The sequence below is a fragment of the Xyrauchen texanus genome, chromosome 15, assembly GCF_025860055.1.
Source record: "Xyrauchen texanus isolate HMW12.3.18 chromosome 15, RBS_HiC_50CHRs, whole genome shotgun sequence".
Lineage (NCBI taxonomy): Eukaryota > Metazoa > Chordata > Actinopteri > Cypriniformes > Catostomidae > Xyrauchen > Xyrauchen texanus.
Genome location: NC_068290.1, coordinates 6,319,470 through 6,345,160, shown reverse-complemented (window position 1 = coordinate 6,345,160; position 25,691 = coordinate 6,319,470). Strand labels below are relative to the sequence as shown.

The 25,691-nt window shown below is 38.3% G+C and overlaps 1 protein-coding gene across 1 annotated transcript in view; it reads left to right on the top strand.

Moving 5' to 3' along the window:
• The first annotated feature begins 3,760 nt into the window (after nucleotides 1–3,760).
• Nucleotides 3,761–25,691, top strand: part of paqr6 (progestin and adipoQ receptor family member VI) — a 32,635-nt gene continuing 10,704 nt past the window's right edge. The window contains exon 1 of the mRNA XM_052143842.1: nucleotides 3,761–4,007. The gene's annotated coding sequence lies outside the window, so the exon portion shown is untranslated. The remainder of the gene's footprint in view (nucleotides 4,008–25,691) is intronic.

Sequence of the window (25,691 nt, the reverse complement as noted above, 5' to 3'; positions counted from 1 at the left end):
AAGATATGTCATTACATCTTTTCTCATAATAACGATAAAATATAAATAACTCAATTAATTCAACTGTAACCATGGCATAGTTATTTGAAATGATTTATCTATATTTTCTTCCATATTTCTTCCATATCAAAATGTTACTATGTGGAAGTAAACAATAACATAACATGAACAGCATGACATCAGCTTTTGTAAATTAGTTGTTGATCTGTAATTCTCACAAAAAAGTGTATATATATTTATTTATTTATTTTATTTTTTAAGATTTACACTTTTCAATTTTTATAATAAAGTCCAATTACTGAATTAAGTAATCTTTAATAAAAATGTAATTAAAAAAAAATTGGCTAAAATTATTTTTGAATGTGTAAGTTATATTATATATATATGCAATCCATTGTTTGTTGGGTATTTAAACAAATAAAACTATTGTAATTGTAAAATGACAATAATAAAATATTGTTTTTGGTTGACATTTTATTTGCCACTTAATAAAAAGTGTGCAATGAATAAAACTTTTTCATTCAAAACTGTTGAACTTACACATTCAAAAATAATTTTAGACAATTTTTTTTTAATTAAATTTTTATTAAAGATTACTTAATTCAGTAATTGGACTTTATTATAAAAATTGAAAAGTGTAAATCTTAAAAAATAAAATAAATTATATATATATATATTTATTTATTTATTTATTTGTTGTTTAAAGAACACATGATGTTAGAAAGTGCACAAATGATGCACAATCTTTAATCAATATATTTATAATGATCTGATTGATAAGTGGCTGATGAAATTCTTGCATTATTTTATAAATTATTTTATGCATTCATTTGCATTATTTTACTACATTTTTAAAATAAATTATGAAAAACTACCAGAAATTGTAACCGGTTTGGGGATTTAGCCTAAATTAAGCCATCCCTCATTAGGCATTTGCTTCTGGACCAAATGTTGTATTTGTTGACAAATGCAGTCAACATTAACATTTGTTTAAAAAATCAATTAAAAAATTGAAAATCAATTAATTTGTTTTGTAATTTGTTTGTCTTCCTGCCATGCTGTAAACAGGGTCCAAATGGCTGGTTGTAGCAAATGTATTTTTTGCAATAGGAAAATCATGTGGTAATGTTTGTCCACAAAATGTGGGACATAGCCAAAAATTACCAAAAAAGTGCCCAATACACACACCATCAGCAGGTCCATTCTGCGAGGTTTATCCCTCATCTATTTGGTTTAAGTAGGTCTCTGCGTCACCACTCAACTACTTTCTGTCTCGTGCCCTCAGCCTCGCCTGGCACTCTGCCGAGAGCTCATTGAGGTATTATGGCCAGTTCTCTGGCAGAGACCCCAGTGCAACCCAGACAGAGAATGGCTGGGCTTTGACATACTTATAGGGTAGAATTATTTGCAGTCCTGTCCAATACCCAAACGAACACAGGGGTTGCATTAGTATGGAGGATGTAAAGATGGTACCACAGCTGAACAAAACTGCTCATATAATTTGGTTCATCGTAGATTATAGTTTTACTTGAATTAGAATCAATACAAATATCCATATGTTGGGTGTCCTTCTCAGCACTTAAAGGGATAGTTCACCAAAAAATGAATATTCATCCTCATCATTTACTCACCCTCATGCCATCCCAGATGTGTATGACTGACTTTCTTCTGCAGAACACAAATGAAGAGTTTTAGATTATCTCAGCACTGCAGGTCCATACAATGCAAGTGAATGGTGGCTAGAATTTGAAGATCCAAAAGTATATAAAGGCAGCTTAAAAGTAATCTATACGACTATATGTCTTCAGAAGCGATATTATAAGTGTGGTTGAGAAACAGATCAATATTTAAGCCCTTTTTACTGTCTTTTTTAGTTTTTGGCAATTTGCATTCTTTGTGCATATGACCACCTACATGGCAAGGAGGAGACTTTATAGTAAAAAGTTCTTAAATATTGATCTGATTCTCACCCACGCCTCGTTTCGATATAGATTTCAACTTTGGAGTCTTATGGATTACTCTTATGCTGCATTAATGTACTTTTGAGCTTAAAAATTTTGGTACCCATTCACTTGCATTGTGAGGACATACAGAGCTGAAATATTTTCTAAAAATCTTTGTGTTCAGCAGAAGAAAGAAAATTTATACACATCTGTGATTGTAATCAGGGTGAGTAAACGATGAGAGGATTTTCATTTTTGGGTGAACTATTCCTTTTTAATACATATTTTTTAATGAAAATTTGTATTATATTTTATATACACTGGCAGTACAGACTTAGCTGTTTCTGAAGGAAATTGGTACTTTTATTCACCAAAGTACAGTCAGGACGTTACTGATGTAAAAAAACAGCATCATCAGTATTTGAAAAAAGTTATTTTTGACGCATTTCCAGCAGCCATCACTCCAACACCTTATCCTTGAGTAATCATGCTAAATTGCTAATTTGGTACTAGAAAATTACTTGCCATTATATCAAACACATCTGAAAGATATTTGGTTCGTTAAATTAAGCATAACATTGTCTTTGTGTTTGTTTTTGAGTTGCCACATATGCAATAGACCGGCATGTCTTAAGGTCAAAAATGGCAAATAAAGAAAACGCTTTCCTTAGAAACTCGTCAGTCAATAATTGTTTTGAGGAATAAAAGCTATACAACGCTTGAACTTGCCAAAAAAAAATGAAGATTTCATATGAAGGTGTACACTAGAGTCTTCAAAGACAAAGGAAAACGGTCTCTAACAAGGACAGAAAGAGATGTGGAAGGCCAGCTGTACAAAACAAGAGGATAAATACATCAGAGTCTCTAGTTTGAGAAATAGACGCCTCACATGTCCTCAGCTGACAGCTTCATTGAATTCTACCCGCTCAACACCAGTTTCATGTACAACAGTAAAGAGAAGACTCAGGGCTGCAGGCCTTATGGGAAGAATTATGGGAAGCCACTTTTGAAAAAGAAATGGACAGAGTGGGCAAATAAACACAAAATTGGACAACAGATAATTGGGAAAGAGTATTATGGATCTTAACCCCATTGAGCTTTTGTAGGATCAGCTAGACTGTAAGGTGTGTGAGAAGTGCCCGACAAGACACATCTATGGCAAGTGCTACAGGAAGTGAGGGGTGAAATGTTACCTGAGTATTTGGACAAACTGACAGCTAGAATGCCAAGAATCTGCAAAGCTGTCATTGGTGCACATGGAGGATTTTTTGATGAAAACTCTTTGAAGTAGTTTAAGAAGTTCTAAACATTGTTTATTTAAAATATATATAATTATATATTTCTTATTATTACGCATACTAGTAACCATTTAATAAGAAGCAATGCCCTGCTATTTTTGGAAAACATTTACAGCCTCCTTCTATGTGCACAACATGGTGTGTGGCCTTGAGGGCCTAAATATGTATTATTACTACTATTATTAATTGGGGTTCAGAACAAAGAAAATTACAACCATACAATTTTTATGTGTAGTCCATTTATGTTCTCTATGAAGAAAAGAACGAAAGTTGAGGTGACAAAAAATTGATATTATAATAAATACATATTTTTGGATAATTGTACAATAAAGTTATATTGTAACGATTACCCTACTTTTTAAGGCCCCATATTTACTTTAAAAAATATATATATTTTGTGTAAAATAATCTTCATTTTCCCCTTCGGAACCGAAGGAGAGCGCTAAAGTAGTTGAACGGGTTTCATGGCTTTGTTCTCGGGTCTCCTGATCTGAACACTGGGCTTCTTTCATGTCTCCATCCAATGAGAGTGTGCTCGTGTGCGGAGGGTGGGATTTCCACTGCTGTTTGTGTTTCTTTACCAAAGAATGTGAGCCCGAATGATTCTCGGGGCTGTCCACTAACTTTAGCTCGTAGTTCGGCCATGGATCTGTAGTTGTTCGCGCTTATTTTTCCATTAACTGTAATACTCCGGATACCAAACTGGCGTCCTCACATCTCCAACTAACACGCGCCAATGATCTCATAGACCAGATCAAGCTCAAAGGTTTGGACTTTTCTCATGCACATTGAACTTTTAATACATAAGAATGTTGTATCAAATTCTGCCTTGAATTGTGTTGTCATGCATGGAAACCTGCATTTATCCATGCATTTTTGGTTTAACTTATATCACTTTTTAAGGAGTTGTTTACAAGTTTTATGAAGGAATGTGGTGAGAATAGGCTATGAACTTTCCAAGAAAATTTTATGGCTTTATATTATTAATAACAGAGGCAATGGACTTCTCTAATACCTGAAATGTCACACAAACTCACCATGAGTATGTCACATTGGCAATAAGGTGAAGAAAATGTGGAAGTGTGCTGTAACTCAGCATTAGGGTAGAGGGTTTGGTTGTTATTGTGCACATTTTGTCTTTCTGTTTTTCTTAAGAAGATGTGAAGAATAGACCTTGCAGATAAAAGTTGTTTTTAAGGAAACATTTGCATTTTGGTGTGAATTGTGGAACATTGTTGAGTTGACATGGAGCCCCTCCCTTTAGTGAGTATATACATTATGAGGGGAGTGGGTACTTCTCAAGAATTGCTTGTCTTTTCCTCGAACACACGGAACATGTTCTACCACTGCATAAGTCCACGTGAACTGCCTCAATCGTGGAGGTTTCAAGCCCTAACTCTAAACTACTACTGCCTGTATTTCCTGTACTGTTACCTGTACTAACATATGCAGACACTACAATGTATGTAAGTTGAGTTTGTTAACCCAAAAAATGTCTCATCTTTTACTCACCCATATGCCATCCCAGATGTGTATGAATTTCTTTTTTCTGCAGAACACAAACAAAGATTTTTAGAAGACTATTTCAGCTCTGTAGGTCCATACAATGCAAGTGAATGGTGGCAACACTTTGAATCTCCAAAAAGCACATACAGGGAGCATAAAAGTAATCCATAGGACTCCAGTGATGAAATCCAGATCAATATTTCAGTCCTTTTTACTATAAATCCTCCTCCCTGCCCTGTAAGTGGCATTATACTCGGAGAATGCGAGTTGCCAAAAGAAGAAGATAGTGAAAGTGAAGATTTATAGAAAAAAGGACAGTGCCAGATGGATTGGTTTGAGTATTTCTGTAACTGCTGATCTCCTGGGAGTTTCACACACAACAGTCTCTAGATTTTCCTCTGAATGGTGGCAAAAACAAAAAACATCCAGTGAGCGGCAGTTCTGTGGACGGAAATGCCTTGTTGATGAGAGAGGTCAACAGAGAATGGCCATACTGGTTAGAACTGACAAAGCCTACGGTAACTCGGATAACCGCTCTGTACAGTTGTGGTGAGAAGAATATCATCTCAGAAAAGCATTGGTGCTGTTTTGCGTCACGAAGGGGATCTACGCAATATTAGGCAGGTGATTTTAATATTGTGGCTGATTGGTATATACATATGTACCAATTAAAATCTGTTATATACAGATGCAAGGGAATATAATGCAGAAGAGGTAGGATATGTTAAATAAATATAATTGACTAAGCTGTGTATTGCACATAATTATTGCTCAGTGGTGCAGTTTTAACTGTTCCTGAGATGGATAGCCTGAGGGGAAAACAAATTCTTGTGCCTGACTGTTCTGGTGCTCGGTGCACTGTAGCATTGGACAGAAGGCAACGGTTTGAAAAGGTAGTGGGCTGGGTAAGTGGGGGTCCAGAGTGATTTTTCCAGCCCTTTTCCTCCTTCTGAAAGTACAGTTCTTGAAGGGTGGGCAGGGGGCAACCGATAATCCTCTCAGCTGTCCGAACTGTCCTCTGTAGTCTTCCGATGTCCATAGCTGAACCAAACCAAACAGTTACTGAAGTGCAGAGGACAGACTCAATGACTGCTGTGTAGATATGGAGTTGCAGCACCTGTGGCAGGTTGAACTTCCTCAACTGGTGAAGGAAGCACATCTGCTGGACCTTTTTCAAAATGGAATCAACGTGGGTCTCCCACTTCAGGTCCTGTGAGATGGTTGAGTCCAGGAACCTGAATGACGCCACTGCTGCCACAGTGCTCTTTAGAATGGTGAGCGGGGTCAATGTTGTGGTGTTCCTCCTGAAGTCCACTATCATCTCCACTGTTTTGAGCGTGTTCAGCTCCAAGTTGGTTTGGCTGCACCAGAGAGCCAGCCGTTCATCCTCCCTCCTGTATGCAGACTCATCATCATCTTGTATGAGGCTGATGGCAGTAGTGTCATCTGCAAACTTCAGGAGCTTAATAGAGGGGTCCTTGGCAGTGCAGTCGTTTGTATACAGGGGGAAGATTAGTGGGGAGAGCACACATCCCTGGGGGGTGCCAGTGCTGATCGCACATGTGCTGGAAGTGAATTTCCCCAGTCTCACTAGCTGCTGCCTGCCCGTCAGAAAGCTGGTGATCCACTGACAGATAGACGTGGGAACATAAAGCTGGGATGATGGTGTTGAAAGCTGAACTGAATTCCACAAAAAGATTCCTTGCATATGTCCCTTGTCTGTCCAGATGTTGCAGGATATGATGCAATACTTACCAAGTGAGCTTTCACTTAACCACCCATAACACTTTAGCAAACTCCGAACACTTAGCAATGGTATAGCAATGCCCTAGCAACCACCCACTATGCCCTAAGCACCTTTGTGCAATTGAGCAAGCACTAGCTTTTTCTTCAGAAAAAGTGAAAATTGTGTTTTACCAACAGTTTAACTGAAGCGAACCAATGGTGTTTGTTAGTCTCTTATTCGTTTTTGTGTTGTTTTGCAGTACACTTGATACATCCTGTCATTTCAAGTTTAGTTCTTAAAGTATGCCGTTTTCCAGCAGTCCAAAGTGCAGGACTGTTATCAACCCTTAAAAATCTATGAAAAAGAAAGTACATGCTTTTTTTCCCTCACTGTTCCTGTGTGTTCATTGGGATTGAGTTGTAGAGATCTGCGAAGTCAGCTGTTTCCAGGAGAAAAGAAACTTCTTTGGTTTCGTTTTCTCTGAGTATGATCGTGAAGTATATCTGCAAAGCATGTGATATTTTTTAAAAGCATCAATTAGATGCTTATTGTTAGTTTTTAATTCATACAGGCCATAATTTCTTCCACACATAGTACCGAGTTATCATATTCCAGTTTCTGATATCTTTCACTTATATTGCATCTTTCAGTCTGCTTGAGTTTCCAGCATTATGTGGTTAAGTTCTGTGAGTGGTTTTTATGTGTGGTGCCTTGCCGTTTCAGATATGCTCTGACCCAGTTGTTTGGCCATAACAATTTGGCCCTTTTCAAAGTCGTTCAGGTCTTTACACCTGCCCATTTCTCCTGCATTCGACACGTTGTGTACATGAACTGATTGTTCGCTTACCATCTAATCTATCCAAACCTTGACATGTGGCCTTGTTAGGAGATGGTCAGCGTTATTCGCTTCACCTGTGAGTAGTCATAATGTTTTGGCTCATTGGTGAATAAACTCTTGAGTCTACATAAGGGCCAACATATTTTTAACATTTCACATTATTATTATTATTTAGAAAAACAAGTGGTTAAAGTTGGCTTTTTTTTCTCTCCCCCTTTCTCCCCAATTTGGAATGCCCAATTCTCAATGTGTTCTAAGACCCCGTGGTGGCGTAAGGACTTGCCTCAATCTGGATGGTGGAGGACGTCAGTCGCCTCTACTAGCCGGCCATCTAAACGATGGCTTTAAGACGCAGAGGCCTCTGCCAGTCGGTTCGGCAGTGAACCGATCCAACACATAAGCAGTAAATGTAATCTGTAACAGCAAGCACCTACTGCTTTTTGGAACTACAGTGCAAACAATGTCCAGTTAATGACTCCAACATGGCTTTTAAAACATGACAGCATTGGTGATAAAAAAAATAATTAAGTCACAGCATTACTTTTTATGGAGAGTAGTGCGTTATTTACTTTTGCATTAAAAAGTGAAATTAAAAAGTGAAATTGTCAGTTGCATTCATATCTGCAGTACAAATAGTGCGGGGCATGTTACATGTCAAAGTTTAATGCTTAGAATCAGGGGTTTGTTCAAATGTTTAACACTAAATATGAACAATAGTAAAATTGACGCTTGTCTTAGTGCATGTATTAGCCTTTTCCTCTTTGTCCTTTATTCCATGAAAGCTATTACTGTTGGCTGAGCTGGATATAGCTTGACGCGTGCAGTTGTGTAGATGAGTGAGAAGTTGATCCAGTTTGTCCAATGAACATTTATTGTCACTTGTATGAATGTTACACAAAAGCAAATAAAACAAAGATAGTAGTCTCTTATATGGTAACAAACGGCTTGTCACGTCATGGAACCATACGGCACACCACCACACGGTCAAAAGACTGTTTGCCCTCTCAGCCACACCCAGATACTGTGGCTTCCTGTCTTTAAGGCCTTTCCCCTTGGGCTCCACCTTCAGCCTCTAAACCGTCCTTTAGGTGGCGGTAGACATACCTGTGGTCACATATAATCACTCATTCATTCATCCACAGACACACACCACTATTCACTAGAAAGAAACATTAAATCAACTCAAAAGCTCAATTTGGCTCCTACATACCGGCCCCTAATTGTGTTTGTAGAGGTAAAAACAATTACTTTTTTTTTAAATGAAAAAGGAGCCATCACTATTTGCAGTTTAACTTTCAAAAAAGTTTTTTTAAATTGATATCTTATAGTAAAATTCTAAATGAAACTCAAAATTGAATGAGTCAACTTATCTTCAGTGTTCTTGAATGCTCAGGGCCTCTTTGCAGAACCTTCGTCACCCTCTAACAGCAAGCAGATTTTGGACACTGGCCTCTCTAGTATACTCGTTTTTGTTTTCAGCTTCACAACCCGGACATGACCTCTGACGTCAGGTTTGGCTTCAACAATTCTTCCCAGTAGCCACGAACTGCGAGGAGCGTTATTGTCTGCGATCAAGACGATGTCCCCTGGGATGAAATTTCTTCTTGCTCTTGACCATTTTTGTCGTTCTTGAAGAAGAGGGAGGTATTCCAGAAGCCATCTCTTCCAAAACAGCTCGGCCATATACTGGACCTGTCTCCAGCGTCTTCTGTGGTATAGATCAGACCTTGAAAAGACTCCAGGGGGCAGAATTGGGTTAGTTCTGAGCAACAGAATATGATTTGGTGTTAGGGCCTCTAGATCTTGTGGGTCACCAGAAATCTTTGTAATGGGACGGCTGTTTAGAATTGCCTCAACTTCACAGAAAACAGTGTGTAGCCCTTCATCGTCTAAGGTTTGTTGTTTTAAGACTGAGCATAAGACATGCCTTACCATTCTAATAAGGCGTTCCCAGAACCCACCATGGTGAGAGGCTGTAGGGGGGTTAAAGCTCCACTGAACTCTTTCCTTCATTAGAGTTTGGTGGATCTTCCTTTGATCTAAAGTTCTGAGTGCTTCTCTTAGTTCTCTTTCTGCACCTACAAGGTTAGTGCCATTATCCGATCTTAGGTGTTGTACCTGCCCTCTTCGACACAGAAACCTTCTAATGGCATTGATGCATGAGTCTGTACTTAAAGAACAGGCTACCTCTAGATGTACTGCCCGGCTGGTCATGCAGGTAAAAATGACGCCATATCTCTTCATTGTGCTTCTTCCCTTCTTACCTCAAATGGACCGAAGTAGTCAAGGCCAACGTTGGAGAATGGTGGTAAATCTGTGACCAGTCTTTCACTTGGCAGGTCAGCCATCTTTTGTTCGCCGGCTTTACCTCTGTGCTTTCTACAAGTCACGCAGTGAGAGAGAACCTTTCTTGCAGCAGAGTTACCATTTGTTATCCAGTATGTTTTTCGTGCCTGAGATAGCACGTGGTTCCTTCCCCCGTGTCCAGTTTGAACATGAAAGTGACGCAGAATCAGAGTGGACACGTGGTGATTTTTGTCCAAAATGGCAGGGTGTTTTCTTTCCTCAGGCATTGCTGTTCTTCTGAGACGACCACCTACTCTGAGGATTCCATTGTCCAGCACTGGATCCAATCTATATATGCTACTGCCCTTTTTCACATTGGAAGCGCCCTCTTGCAGCATGTCGATTTCCTCAGGGAAGCTTTGTCTCTGTACATAGGAAAGAATAGCCTTTTCTGCCATTATCAGATTATCAACTGTTATTGCTTCTTTTATGTTGTCTTTGACATATCCTTTTGTCATTCTGGTTACCCTTTGAGTCTGTTTACCACCCTTCTTTGAGTCATTTCCTTTCTGCACAATGAGTTTTAGTGCATCTTTAATTTTTAGGATCCATGCAACCGCTACCCTCAACTTCAGCCAGTCTGAAAAGTGATTGAGCAACTTGTCTGTGGGCCTTTCCTCACATGTCTGCATGATTGTATTCACTGTTGCAGATTTCCTCACCTCTGGATCATCTTCACAAAGTTCAACTTTGTTCACAGATTCATTCGGCCAGTCCTCTTCTGATGACCAAAGGAACTCTGGTCCAGAGATCCATCTTGGGTTCCTCCTGAACCTCTCTGCGCTCACACCTCTAGAGCAATCGTCGGCAGGGTTTCTTTTTGTGTCAATATATCTCCACTGAAAGACTTGTGTAGCCTCCCTAATCCTAGATGTTCTATTTGCCACATAGGTATGAAAACGAGTGTGGTCATTTGAAATGTACTTTAAGACAGATGTGCTGTCGGACCAAAACACTGACCTATCTGTAGGTGGTAGCAATTCTTCCTTTAACATTTTATCCACTTTAACTGACAGAGCTGCAGCTGCTAACTCCAGCCTTGGGATGGTCTGCCGTTTTAATGGAGCTACTCTTGCCTTGCCAATCAAGAATGCTACATAGACCTTTCCTTCTGCATTTGTCATTCTGAGATAGCTGACTGTTCCATAGCCTAGCTCGCTGGCATCAGAGAAGTGGTGAATCTGGTTATGCACTGACTCACTAAAATTATTTGGCTTAAAGCAGCGTGGAACTTTAAAATCTGCGAGTTGTGAGAGACTGCTGATCCATTTGGTCCACTGGTCAGAAAGTGTGTTGGGAATGGTTATGTCCCATCCAAGGTCCTGTCGGCACAACTCCTGCAACAACAGTTTAGCTGGCAAGGTAAGCGGAGACAGAAAGCCTAATGGATCATATATAGAGCTTACCATTGATAGGATGCCCCTTCTGGTAAGTGCACGCTCACTGATGGTGATGTTGAACTTGAAGGAGTCACTTTGGACACACCATTGAAGTCCTAAGGCTCGTTCCATGGGCAATTGATCTTTGCTCAAGTCCAAGTCCTTTATCTTTTTAGCTCTGTCTTCTTGTGGAACAGCATCAAGAACAGCTCTACTGTTGCTTATCCACTTTAACAAATGGAAGCCTCCTCTAAGACAGACTTCAGTGAGGTTTGAGATTAGTTCTATTGCTTCTAGTTCTGTGGGCATCGATTTCAAACAATCGTCTACATAAAAGTGCTCCATGATTGTGTTTGTTACCTCAGGAGGGAAGTTGCTTGCATTGTCCCGTGCAGTTTTTCTGAGAGCAAAGTTAGCTATGCTCGGTGAAGAGACTGCACCAAACAAATGAACAGTCATACGATATTCCACTGGAGCATCATCCGCATTTCCTTGTGGCCACCATAAGAAGCGCAGGAAGTCTGTGTCAGTTTCAGTCACCTTAACTTGGTGGAACATGGCCTGTATGTCCGCCATCAGTGCTACTGGTTCTTCTCGAAACGTGTCAACACTCCAATCAGTGTGTTTGTCAAATTTGGGCCTTGGAGTAGTTCAGAGTTAAGGGATGTCCCCGAAAGGTTGCACCACAATCAAACACTACTCTAATGGTCTTCTTTTTGGGTGATATACCCCATGATGAGGGATATACCAAACCTTTCCATCTGTCCTATTCAGTTGTGCAAAGGGAACAATTTCAGCGTAGCCCTTGTGAATGACATCACTGAGAAACTCTGTATACTCCCTTTGATAGTTCGGATCTCTTTTGAACTTCCTTTTCAGATTCAACAAGCGCTGTTCTGCAACAACGCGATTGTTGGGCATTGTGATATTATCTTCTTTGAAAGGTAGGTTAATGCAGTAGTGACCCTCTTTTACTTTTACAGATTCATTGACAATGTTCAGGAACTTCTTGTCATTCACTGACATTTCACTTTTTTCTTCATAAGCTTTCTCATTGAAGTCTGTGTTGTATTGACTCACCAGAAGTTCTTGCAGGTCGACCAAGGAGATCCGGTTTGCAGTCACCGTGGCCATTTCCACACTTTTGCTGCTACCTCCCAATGGACCGTTGATTACCCAACCTAACAATGTTCTTACAGCATAAGGTCCATCTCCTTGTGAGTTGATTACCTGCCAAGGTTCCATAACATTTGCTGCATTCATTCCTATGAGTAAGTCAATGTCACAGTCTATGTGAGGTAATTGGATTTCACTAAGGTAAGGCCATTGCTTTAAATCCTCTTGTGTTGTGATGTTCTCTTTCGTTGCAGGCATAGAATTTTGTGTGTAAACATCAGGTAAAGGAATGAATTTTTTACCATTAAGTTCACTGATTTCTAAACCTGCTACTAACACACTTTTTATGGGTTTCTCATATGCCATTGTTCTCAGCATTACGGTAATTTGTTTCCCCTCTAGACACAACTTCTGCGCCAGCCTCTTCGTGCAGAATGTTGCTGAACTGCCAGGATCAAGAAGAGCATAAGTTTGAATGATTTTGTTGCCTTTGACAGACTTAACTTGCACAGGAAGGATTGACAGTGCACATTTACTGTTGCCGGCCCCTGCATGTCCACAAGCATTTGATGACACTTTGCTGATGTATTTTTTTGATTGTTCTGCTAAACTTGAAGCGTGACCTTTAGCTTCAAAGTTGATGTGCAGCACATTGGGATGTGCTTGATTGCAGATGTTACATGTAAGACGGTTTTTGCAGTCTTTGCTCATGTGTCCTTTACACAAACAACCAAAGCAGAGTCCTTCTTTCTTTAAAAGGTTTAACTTTTCCCTGTGCGTTTTCTTCTTGAAGTGAGAGCAGTTTTCCAGACAATGAGCACCATCACAGCAGATGCATGGAATTTTCACATCACACAGTGTTGTTACATTAGTTGCATAGGTAGACTTGGGCCTAAAAAGAGTCTTACTTACATTGGGCCCTTTATTCCTGCTTGCAACTGGTTCTTGTATATTTCCAAATATCGGGTTGGAACATATCTTGGCCTGTTCCTCAATGAACTGTACAAGGTCTGTAAATGTTATCCTGCTGTTGTTGTCCTCCAGTTTATTTTGAGCTTTAGTCCGCCATCTATCCCGCATCTTGTAGGGTAATTTCATAACAACGGCTTTCAAAGTAGAGGCTACGTTCAATTCCTCCATGTAGTTAATCTTTGCCATAGCATTACAACATCCTTTGAGGTACAGGAAGTACTCATTCAAGGCTTTAGGATCTTCAGGTTTTATATTTGGCCAATTGAGAACCTTTTCAATATAGGCGGTGGAAATTTTATACTCATTGCCAAACTGTTCAAGCAACAAGCGCTTTGCCCTGAGATAACCCTGATCTCCATCCATATGCTGGCAACTTCTTACTAGGTCTCTAGCTTGCCCTCTAGTAAATTGCTCAAGGTAAAACAATCTATCTTGTCCACTGTCTGTGTTCATCTCAATGTTGTGTTCAAAAGATGTCATAAATGACCTAAACTGTAAAATGTCCCCATCAAATATGGTAACACTTTTAGGTGGCAATAATGACAATTGCTGCTGTTTGAGAAGCATAGATGTAATTTCATTTTGTCTGTTTAAGACGGCAATGAGACTATTGGAAGCTACACTGCCCTCTAACGGTCTGCCCTGCTTAAGCTCCTTTTTTGATAATGTAGGACCTGCTATATCTGCACGTGATTGAACAGGAACATCAACCGCCAGCTGTCTATATTCTGTACTGAGCTCCACTTTTTCGGATTGATCATAGGACTTCTCAACGACACTAGAACCCTTTCGAGCTATACTATCTGCCTGCAGAGATTGTGCCTGCCCTTGTGCTACCCCTATAACATCCTGATTCTCATGTAATGACCAGTGCTTTCTCTGGTCACCATTGGAACTTTCTTGGGGGTATGGTAGTCTATACTGACGGCAGATGCTGTAGATGCTGTACCCCTTCCTTTGGACCTTACACTCCTACGTTCATGCATATTGGTTGTTGGAGCCCCTGTTTGCAGAGTTTCCATGTTGGCGAGTTTCAAGTTCCTCTCCTGAAAGTATGAGTTCATGCCGTCGACTGGGGTGGAATAAACTTGTTCTTCCACGCCATCCAACACTGCGAGTTTTGCATTTGCAGCAGACAACTCAGCTGCAAAGTTCAAAGTCTCCCTTTTCCTTCTTATTTCTTCTCTTTCTTTAGATAAGTGCTCTTCCTTTTCTTCCAAAGCATGCATTTCCTTCAAAGCAGCGGCCTTAGCTAAAAGTGCTGCCTTCTCGGCTTGTGCCACCAGACGAGCTGATGCTGAACTTGCATATGAACTCTTACATGAAACCTGACTTACCAAAGATATACTGTCTTTAGGACCAATTTCATCTTCTTCTGACAGTGGTTGAACAGGACAGGATTGAATCCACTCATCAACCTTAATCTTAAACTCATTGATGTTTATCAACTTTGGCTCATACCATTGTTCTGTGTCTTCAGCACACTCATCCTTTGACAATAACTGCTGGTATCGTTTGTGCAGGTTATTAAAGTCTTCTAATATTTCATTGTATTTCTGAACATTCTCCTCTACCTCCCCAGATTGACTGGATCACACATAAGTTCAGTTGTTTTGTTCATTCTACGAGTCAACACAGCACACTTAATCTTTCTAGCATTTCTTGCTTCTTTCTTCTTCTTTTCTAGCTCAAGCAATTCTTCCTCAGCAGGTGTAACATCAGTGTCAGTGACATCCATATTGATTGAGGCTCTTTGTTCCATGTGACAAACTCAAAAGTCCTTTTTCTTCCAAATATATCACTCAATATTCATCAAAATAAATTCTTATATACACACAGAGCAAAATTGCTTTAAAAGTTCTTTGTTTTACATACCGATTCCTTTGGATTCGCTTGGATTCACTTTGGCCTTCAAAAATCCAAGATGGCACTTGCACTTCTTAAACTTTTTTTATCTGGTATTCCTTTGTTCAAAGTATCCAATATTCCTTTGATCCAAGTATATCCATCCAGAGAGTCTTTTGACTAAATGTATTAGCCTTTTCCTCTTTGTCCTTTATTCCATGAAAGCTATTACTGTTGGCTGAGCTGGATATAGCTTGACGCGTGCAGTTGTGTAGATGAGTGAGAAGTTGATCCAGTTTGTCCAATGAACATTTATTGTCACTTGTATGAATGTTACACAAAAGCAAATAAAACAAAGATAGTAGTCTCTTATATGGTAACAAACGGCTTGTCACGTCATGGAACCATACGGCACACCACCACACGGTCAAAAGACTGTTTGCCCTCTCAGCCACACCCAGATACTGTGGCTTCCTGTCTTTAAGGCCTTTCCCCTTGGGCTCCACCTTCAGCCTCTAAACCGTCCTTTAGGTGGCGGTAGACATACCTGTGGTCACATATAATCACTCATTCATTCATCCACAGACACACACCACTATTCACTAGAAAGAAACATTAAATCAACTCAAAAGCTCAATTTGGCTCCTACAGTGCATACAAATAATCGTTTGTTGACTACCAAGGTTCTCAAATTTACACTCAAAAAATTTCTTTACCCTTAATTAAACTGTAATATATGTACATATTACAAGAAATGTAGTGTCTCTCATTCAGATTAAGTCAGTTTCATTGAACCAATTGTAATTTAGTTGGATTAGGTCAAATGAATGTACTGTAGTAGTTTTAACTAAATTAGGTTCGACAAACTCAGTTTACTGAGGTTTATTTAATACGTTTTCATATGTTGGTCCAACTTATTTTGTTTTAGTAATCATTAGTATATGCCAGGTGAACAAGTGTAAGGACAGTGAAACTGTTGTATTGTAATAGCAACGGCTTATAGAGCTAAGGAGCACTCAAATCAAGCATCACTTGAAAGTGAATGTCCATCCTCAACCTAAGCACAAGTACCATTCTTCACCACAAAAACGTTTTTTTTTAATACCAAGACCGTTAAACATTAATGAATCTCCTTCTGTTCTCATCTTGCTAAAAAAAATCATAAAATAACACTTAATTTCAACATTTGTTCTCCCTAGCCAGTCCCCAATGAAGCATGCTGGGAAATGGAAATCCTCTGCAAAGTTTCATCAATTCTGCATTAACACCCTAAAAATTATTAATGTAGTCCCAACTCAAATGGATTAAGTAAACTTCCATTTTACAAATTGAAATGACACAAATATAAATCAAGTTGTTCGAGAATTGTGTTGCTTTCGTTTATTTTAATTAAGTAACTTGTACAAGCAGCAAAAATACTTCTTTTTTGTGTGTAATGTATGCCAGGTGTTGTATGGTTAAAAGCCCTTATTTCCAGGAAAAAGCTTCAGGCAAATGTAATTATTACACATAACTTTTAAAACAGGTTTTTCACTTTACAAATGCATTTATTTCTTGCAACACAATTTAATATTTTAAATCGAAATGCCGTTTAAAACCTAAATAGACTTATCTAATTGAAAAGGTGTTTTTGAAACTTCCAGTGTTGCAAATTCCAGTTTTCCCAGTATATCCATTTGCATAATTAGTAGTCTGTGTGTGTGTGTGTGTGTGTGTGTGTGTGTGTGTGTGTGTGTGTGTGTGTGTGTAGCTGGTTGCTAGACAATTTCATCCCATGATCATGCATTAACATGACAATGAAATGCACGGAGCCCGGATTACTGTCCTCACTGTCTCTGTGGGTACATGGTTGCAGAAAACAGCTAATAGGCCGCATGCATAGGCACCTTATTGTCAACACGCAGTGATAAAGATGTCCATTGAGGCAGATCTTGTGACACAATCAGGAGCCAGACAAAGAATGTCAGAAATACAGAGGAGGGTGAGACAGGGTTTATATGGAGAGAAAGAGAAAGACAAGGGCCTGAGTCTAACAGAAATCAAGGTCATGAAACTTATGTCAAGTACTTGAACATAAAAGTCAAAATTAAATAAAAATAACTTGGTGGAAAGTGAAAATATTTGTGAACTCTTTGGTATTATCTAAATTTATGTATAAGTTTGTCTTAAAATCTGATTTGATCTTCATTTGAGTTACAATAATGAACAAACACAATCTGTTTGAACTAATAACATAAAAAGTATATGAACCCCTAGGCTAATGATGGCAACAAAAGCTAATCAAAGTCAGGAGTTGTCAAACCTGGCATCCAATTAATGAAGTGAGATTGGAGGTGTGGTTTAGAGCTAATTTGACTTAAAAAAAAAAAAGCACTCAAACATTTTGGGTTTGCTATTTACAAGAAGCAACTGCTGATGTGGAACTTGCCTCACAGAAAAAAGATCTCAGAACACCTAAAATCAAGATTTGTTGCATTGCATAAATCAGAAAAGGGTTACAAAGTTATCATGAAAAGCTTAGATATTCATCTGTCCACAGATAAACAAATTGTCTATAAATGGAGATGATTTAGTACTGTGGTTGCTCTCCCTAGAAGTGGCCGTCCAACAAAGATGACTCAAAGGGCACACCACAGATTGCTCAATGAGGTAAAAAAAAAAAGAACCCCAGAGTCACAGCTAAATACTTGAAGGAATCATTGGAACTGGTTAAAATCTCTGTTCATGAGTCTACTATATGGGAAACATTAAAAAGGTATTGTGTCCATGGCCATGCTGCTTTCCAACAAAAACATTGATGCGTGCCTGAAGTTTGCCAAAGGCCACCTTGACACTCCAAAACACTATTGGGAAAATCTTTTGTGGACTGATGACACTAAGGTTGAATTGTTTGTGAAGAACATGCAGCATTATGGATGCCGTAAAAAAGGGTACCACATGAGAGCTTCTTCCAAAAGTTGAAGTACGGTGGAGGGAGCATTATGATTTGGGGCTGCTTCGGGGCATGGACTGCATGCCATCGCTGAGAGAAAAATGAATTCCTAAGTATATCCTACAGGATAATATCAGGGTGGCTGTGCGCCAGCTGAAACTTTGTAGAAATTGGGTGATGCAGCAGGACAATGACCCTAAACATCCAAGTAAACCTACTACAGAATAGCTTCACAAAAAGAAAATCCAACTTTTGGAGTGGCCCATTCAGGCTCTGACTTTAACCCAATAGTGATGCTGTGGAATTAGAATGGCTAAAGAGAGCCGTTCACACCAGACATCCTAAGAATATGGCTGAGCTGAAGCAGTTCTGTAAGGAAGAATGGTCCAAAATTCCTTCTAAACATTGTGCAGGTTGATGTTATTGCTGCCAAAGGAGGATTTACCAATTATTAAATCAAAGGGTTCACTTACATTTTCCACAGCACTGTGAATGTTTAATTGTGTTTGTGTATACTTTTGACTTTGAAGATGAGATCTTATTGTATCACCAATAAATGCAGAAAACCAGCTAATTCCAAAGGATTCACAAATGTTTTCTGTACTTTCTTAATGCACATTCCTGGTCTTATTGTGCAAGGATCATCTTGTTTCAGCCTCACGGGGAAGGCCGATACGTCTGTGTTCTCTTCTGTGAGACAAATAAAATGAAAAGAAATTGAGAGAAAGGAGTGCGGAACATTTTGTATATGAGATTGGTTAAAGAATGTTTTCTATGAAACCAGGTAGGTGTTTTATATGGTTATAAAACAATACAGTCTCATAGTCAACAATGACCTTGAAAATCTATTCACTGGGCAAATATTACCCCATGATAAAATGTAACATTTTTGACCATGGTACCGACCCATATTGTTTCTCTATGAATATCCTTTTTCCCTCAGAAGGATGGCAGATTGCATTAGTAAAATGGGTTGCAAATGGAGTTTCATATTGACTTTAATCACCGTTTATGCATACAATACAAAAACTTGAGCTGAGCTCATCTGGTCCTCTTATTTCAAATATCTCAAAACTCTGTGTCATGAGATTTAGTGAGTCAGACTGCAAACTAAACATCCCCACCTATCAGCAAGACATGCTGCGAAATGTTTTGAGCTGTTTGTTTTTGAATAACCAAATGTTTCCCAGAGAGCATTTCAGTTAGACTATATCCAGTAGCACATGAACCATGTTTATGTTTGACTTCCATAGAAACTGCTGATGGAAGAGACCTTCCACAGGCCAGTAATCCTTAAAACCAACAGTTGGCCCATGGAACAATGTTCGCATATTCCCTGAATGGAGGTCCGGTCCTGCAGATTTATCAGTTGTCCTATCGGTTTATGCAAATCTGTTGCTTGTGGTCGGGTGTCTGGTAGTATCTGTACTTTACAAGGAATGGTTTACACATAAATGAAAAGTCTGTTATTGTTTACTCGTCCTCGAGTCATTCAAAACCACATGACTTCCTTTCAGCAGTGGAACACAAAAGGAGAAATGTTCACACTGATCTTTCCCATACAGCAAATGTAGACAGTGACTATGCTCTCAAACTGCAAAGAGGATAAAAAAAGCACCAATAAAGTAGTCCTCATGTGCAGGATTCTATTCTGAAGCAAAATGATAGCTCTGTGAGAGAATTTAAGTAATTATTTGCTGAAAATCTTCCACTACACTTCAGTCTCGATCAGTCACAAGACACATCTTAACCAATGGCTTATTATGTTATTGAAGTCAAACTTGAGGTGCTAAGTTTTAACATTTCTTATATGGGTTACATGATGACAGAGTTTATGTTTATAAGTGAAGTATTTCTTTAATGGTCTGTGTTATAATTTGTATTGCACAAGGTAATCTTGGTGTGGGTGTTATCGGTTTCTCCCTGAATATTTTTGTGTTGCATAAGGATGCGTTTAGTAAAAACCAGGGTTGGGAAAGTTACACAGCTTCACTCGTAACAGTGTGACAGCACCCTCTGTTTGCTCAACACATCTTAAGTGTTTCAACCCTGTTCAAACACTCCACGGATCAGATCATTTATATGGATAAATGTTTTCAAACTAAATAGACTAAATATTAAATGAAACAAATGACAACAAAATGTAAAGTAATCTCTTCAGTAATCAAATGGGGTTGCAAGGTACAGCTCGACTCTGCTCGCTTTTTGGGGGTTTTCCACTGTGGAGAGTACCTGGTACCTGATTACCAGGTACCTTTTTTAGTACCACCTCAGTCGAGGTTCCAAGCAAGCCGAGCCGATACTAAATGTGATGTCAAAATCCTGCAGATCACTGATTGGTCAGGGAGAAGCGTCACATTTCCAACCCGCTAGTTTTAAAGTTTAGTTTTAAAGTTAGCAATAGCGATAACAGTATAATTTGTTCACGCGACTTTCGAATTGTGGAAAAAGAAATGGCAGTGCGCAAAACCACGCCGTGGTCAATGAAAGAGGTGCAGATGGTCCACTCGTTAGCACTGAGCGAAACGATAAAGTCTCTCAGCTGTTGGCCGCACACGGCTACCACCGGACCTACCAACAGTGTAGGGAAAAGTAAAAAAACTTAAAGTGACTACAGAACCATCAAGGAAAAGTTGAAGTGGTTCGACCAAATGGACGCTATCTAAACCGGGAGTGAGAGTGCCCTGGACTGGCGTTGATCCACTATGGTGGATGGTACATTTTGTTATGTTAACTGCTTGAAAGCTTCATTTATTTAGTTGACTAGCTACTGGAAAGCTTGCTTCTAAAACAACCAGGCTAATTTAACTGTTACACTTGTGTAAAATCACCATTCAACAACTGCTTTGTGCAGCACAATGAGCTAGTAGCTAACAGCTAGCTGTCGTGTTATTGTTGTGGTAAGTTTGTGTCTTGTTTAAATGATGTCACGGCAGTAGAGGTGCCTCAACTATGACAATCAGCCTATAATCCCACCCACGTTGAGGTGGCACTAAACTGCAATGGAAATGCAAGCTCAGAAAAGTAAAGCGAGTAGAGTTGAGGCGAGTCGAACCATAACGTGCAGTCGAAAAGTGCCAAAAGTACTTTATAAATGTAACTGTATTTGGATTACCAACTATATAAATCATTACTGTATTATTTTGTATTTAAAATATGTAATCCTGTTACATGTATTCTGTTACTCCCCAACCCTGGTTACAACTTAGTATGAGAGTTAGTATTAGTGTTTCAAGTATGAGTGTTGTTGTGTTGATGGAGATGTTTTATTAGAGTCTCTAAACCTAGTAATAAAAATGGCATTAGAGGTGGAAAGTTTGATTGTGTTAAGTTCGATTCATGATACAGTACAAACTGTAGTCATTTTTAATGTATTACAGTGTTTTAGTAAAATAAATTTGTGAAATGTCAGAAAATTAATACAAATGACAGATAATTAATAAATATTTTTCTTATGTTCAAGAAGTTACTGCATTTCACTGCTTGCATTTTACATTTTCATTCAAATTGCCTACAAGGGTTGTTTGGATGTTATATTGCTCTCCAAATACGCTTTTCTGCAGTTGTTCAAACAGTGATATAGTCACACCCCCAGCCCACACCAGAGGTTGGGTAAGAGATCTGGTCTTTGCATTTTAAGATGGGATAGAAGAAAGTATTTTAACACTGAAAAAGTTACATACTGTAGCTTTAAGTATAATTGCATTGCACCTATGGGTTTTCAGTTAGAATTCAGATTGACACTTAAGCCTCGTTCTTTATAGGCCTATGTATCTTAATATTGAGAATTGTTTTTTGGGTATTTTTTACATAGCATTTTTGTTTTAAAGGCCGATAATTTTTTTCTTGAACTCATTTAACTTCTAACCATAGGCGAAATCGTGGGGTCAGGACCCCCATCTGAGGGTTGTCCCCCACTAAAATATCATTAAAATATGTGTATTAACAATTGTTATGTTTATTGTCCCCCCCCAACATTTTGATGAAAGTTTCGCCCCTGCTTCTAACTAATTATCAAAATGTATATTTTTGTGTATCGTCCGATCAAATGACAAGAAAATCATAACTGCTGGAAAATTCCTGATCGTAGCTTCCCTACTTGATACTATTCCAACCCCGTTTATGTATCAACATTAGTGTTTAAGCCTTGTCCCAGACCTTGTCAAAATATGAAACTCTATTATAAAAATACAAATAAGTACATGTTTAAAACTGTGATAATCTAAACAAGTGGAATAATCATTAAAATATTTTTTTTAATATTTATTATGTGAAAATTATTTTTATAAATCTTTCCAAAATTGTGACTGACCCACAATTGTAGCATAATTTCCACCCCACCAAAATTTTTGCCCCTTTTTTTCAAAAGTTAGTGTACTTGTCGACAGAACTGTCAGTGAAGAACATGCTTGAGGTGATGTTTAAAGAAACAAAGAAAAATATCACTTAATAACAATATCACTTGTGAGCAGAATATTTTTATTAGCCATCATTCAGTTTTAAGACTTGCCAAATTAGGCAAAAAGTGTGAACATTTTATTTAATTAAGTGTATTTAGTATCCTGAAATGTTTGCTATGAAATTAGCCTTAAAAGGACAGTCATTTTATTTGAAATACATAAAAAATAAAATTTCTACAACAGAATTCTATTTAACCAGTGTTGGCTGTAGTAATTACTAAGCAATTAGTTACTGTAATTAAATTACTTTTTAATTTAAAAAAAGTAAAGTAAGGGATTACACTTAATTTTTCAGTAATTTAACTAAAGTTACTTGTGATGTAATTGTATTACATCTTTTATAGACCATATAAATTAATAGTGAATTTAAAATCGAAATTGAACGTTTAATGTTAATATGTATGTTTTGTAAATTAACGCTGCCCCCTTAAATTATTTGGCCAGTTCATGAATAATTTATTTGAGTTGATATGATTTATTTGAAAGAATTAAAAGAACAATTTCTTGTCTAACCTTGTAGTTTTTTATCTGGTCGATGTTGATCAGGCTTTTAGGAAGTAATTAATAAGTAATCCAATTACTTTTCAGACAGAGTAATTAGTACAGTAATCTAATTGCACTGTAGATGTAATTAGTAGTTAGTAATTAATTACTTTTTAGAGTAGCTTACCCAACACTGTATTTAACACAATAACAATACAGAATATGAGATGTGCTTGATATGACACACTGTTATGACTTTCAGAAAAAAAATCACAAAATGAAAATCAGTCTCCTGTGAAGCATATACAAACACTGTTGGACATTGTTAGTAGAGAAATTAAGTATATAACAGCGAGAGTGTGACATTTTTTTTATTGAGACTTTACATCCTTGAAGTCCACAATACTACAAGTGCCAGAAGTTGAAGAAACATCCATATATTTTTAACTATATCACCAAGCCATAATAACTGTGTCTGTAAACAGTAAGGGCTCTTGTGTAAAGGCATTGCTCAACCATTTCCATCTGCTTTGTTTATGTGCTGCCATTTGTCTGTGTGCAGAAAGCGTGCTCATTTTCATACAGCTCCACGTGTAACAGCCAACTCTTTGACCCTCACAGAGCACATTCTGTTCTAGTTCACAGAATCGGCCCTTACATGAGTGCGAACCCCTTTAGAGAGGCACAGGTACCTCTTCTGTTAGAACTAAACAGCTGAACATTACTTTAGCTTTTCCCAGAGGAAGATTATATTGCTCAGAGTTTGCTCTTTTATAGCCCAGTGGACTTGTTAAAGCATCAACTTGTTCTCAGATGTTTCTCCTTATGGGAAAGAAGAATAGACACAAATGAGACAACTGTTGACACAGTAAGAGTCTAGAGCTATAAACATGAATGTGGTTAGTATAGCTCAGAGAGTTTGGTCATGGAAGAATTTGATAAGAAATGTGCTCATATAAGAATTTTTGACATTTGATTGCAGACTTTGGGTTCTTACCAAATCTGAGCACAGTTTGAGATGTTGTTAAGCTCTCATATGGAGAAATTTGAGATAACTGTGGTTAACCTTTTTGGAGACATTCACAAGTTATTCACATGTGGCCCATATCAAGAACAGGTGATGCTCCTAAACTGATCCGCATTGATTTACGGAAATAACTCACCAACTCTGCTGCTTTTGCTAATATGCAAATGTATTATGGCTTGGTGATATAGTTAAAAGATAATGATGTTTACAACAAAAACTGTATTAATGCTGAAGTATGTCATTTCTATGCCACTAGTGCCACCGACCCGAATTGCAAAAATAAACGTTTTCAAAACAGCTTTCCAAATATGATCCTCACCTGTAGTTCTTCAAATAGTCAGATAGTTCCGCCACCAACTCACGCCATTGGTTGGGTAATGTTTACATTTACATTTATGCATTTGGCAGACGCTTTTATCCAAAGCGACGTACAGAGCCCTTATTACAGGGACAATCCCCCAGAGCAACCTGGAGTTAAGTGCCTTGCTCAAGGACACAATGGTGGTGGCTGTGGGGCTCTAACCAGCATCCTTCTGATTACCAGATTACCAGTTATGTGCTTCCACCACTACTGCACTCCATAATGTTGTGGGGGCGGGTCCAAACAGGTCGCCCAAAACAAATGCAGGATTTTAGGCCTTGCAATTATTTGTTGTATTTTTAAAGTTAGATAGTTAGAGTCCTCTAGAAATGAAATGTCCTGTTGTTGTTATTATAAACTGAATGATAATGAGCTGGTTAACCCTGATACATTTTCCACCTATGTCTGTCTTCTTTGTCACTTGATAATAGAGTTGTTGATCAGGGATGGGCAACTTTGATGGTGATGAGGGCCAAAATTTGTTCTCCTTTCTACCAAAGGGCCAGAGTACAAATCTGCACTCTCACATTGTTCACCCCTTTACTCAATGTACGACTAATGCAATATGATTTAAAGATTTTATTAACTATAAAAAATATGTTTATATAGGATCCAAAAAGGTGTTTGGGTGCTTAAATGTTTTTTATTCAAAGTTAAAATCCAAATAGTATCTAATTTCAGTGCAGAAATACAAAACCTTCCCACACCCCACCTTCCCTGTAACACACACAAGCATTGACTGATCAGTTCCAATGCAAAACACATCTGTCACAGCACTGTTTGCATGTGTAAGGCTGTTATGATGATTTACGATTATGATATTTTTACTGAATAGTTTCCTTTTGCGTTAATATAAAGTTTGACCTCTTCTGCCCAGCATTGCATTTTATACACTTTAGAAAACCATCTCAAATTTATGAAAGTTGATATTTTTAGAGTATGTAACCATTTTTTAATCAGTAAACATAATGGGAATAAAGAAAAAAAATTACAGGTCAAATACTCACTGGAAAATTTTGCTAAATTTGTTCCAAAGTGTCGATTAACGGTGACCTTTTGTCTGATTTTTAGCTGGCTGTGACAGTTAATATGCAAATGTTTTCCCCACCAACACTGTTGCTGTGTGACAGTTCAGAGAGTCAGCTTTTGTTATCTGAAGTTTTTCCCCATTTAATCAGTGTAAGATATTATTTAATCGCTTTAATCAAACATTGCAATTATGCTACGCTGTGTCTCTAGTGCAGTGTTTTCCAACCACTGTGCCGTGGCACACTAGTGTGCGGTGTAATATTGTCAGGTGTGCCGTGGCACACTAGTGTGCTGTGTAATATTGTCAGGTGTGCCGTGGCACACTAGTGTGCTGTGTAATATTGTCAGGTGTGCCGTGGCACACTAGTGTGCTGTGAAAGATTGTCAGGTGTGCCGTGGCACACTAGTGTGCTGTGAAAGATTGTCAGGT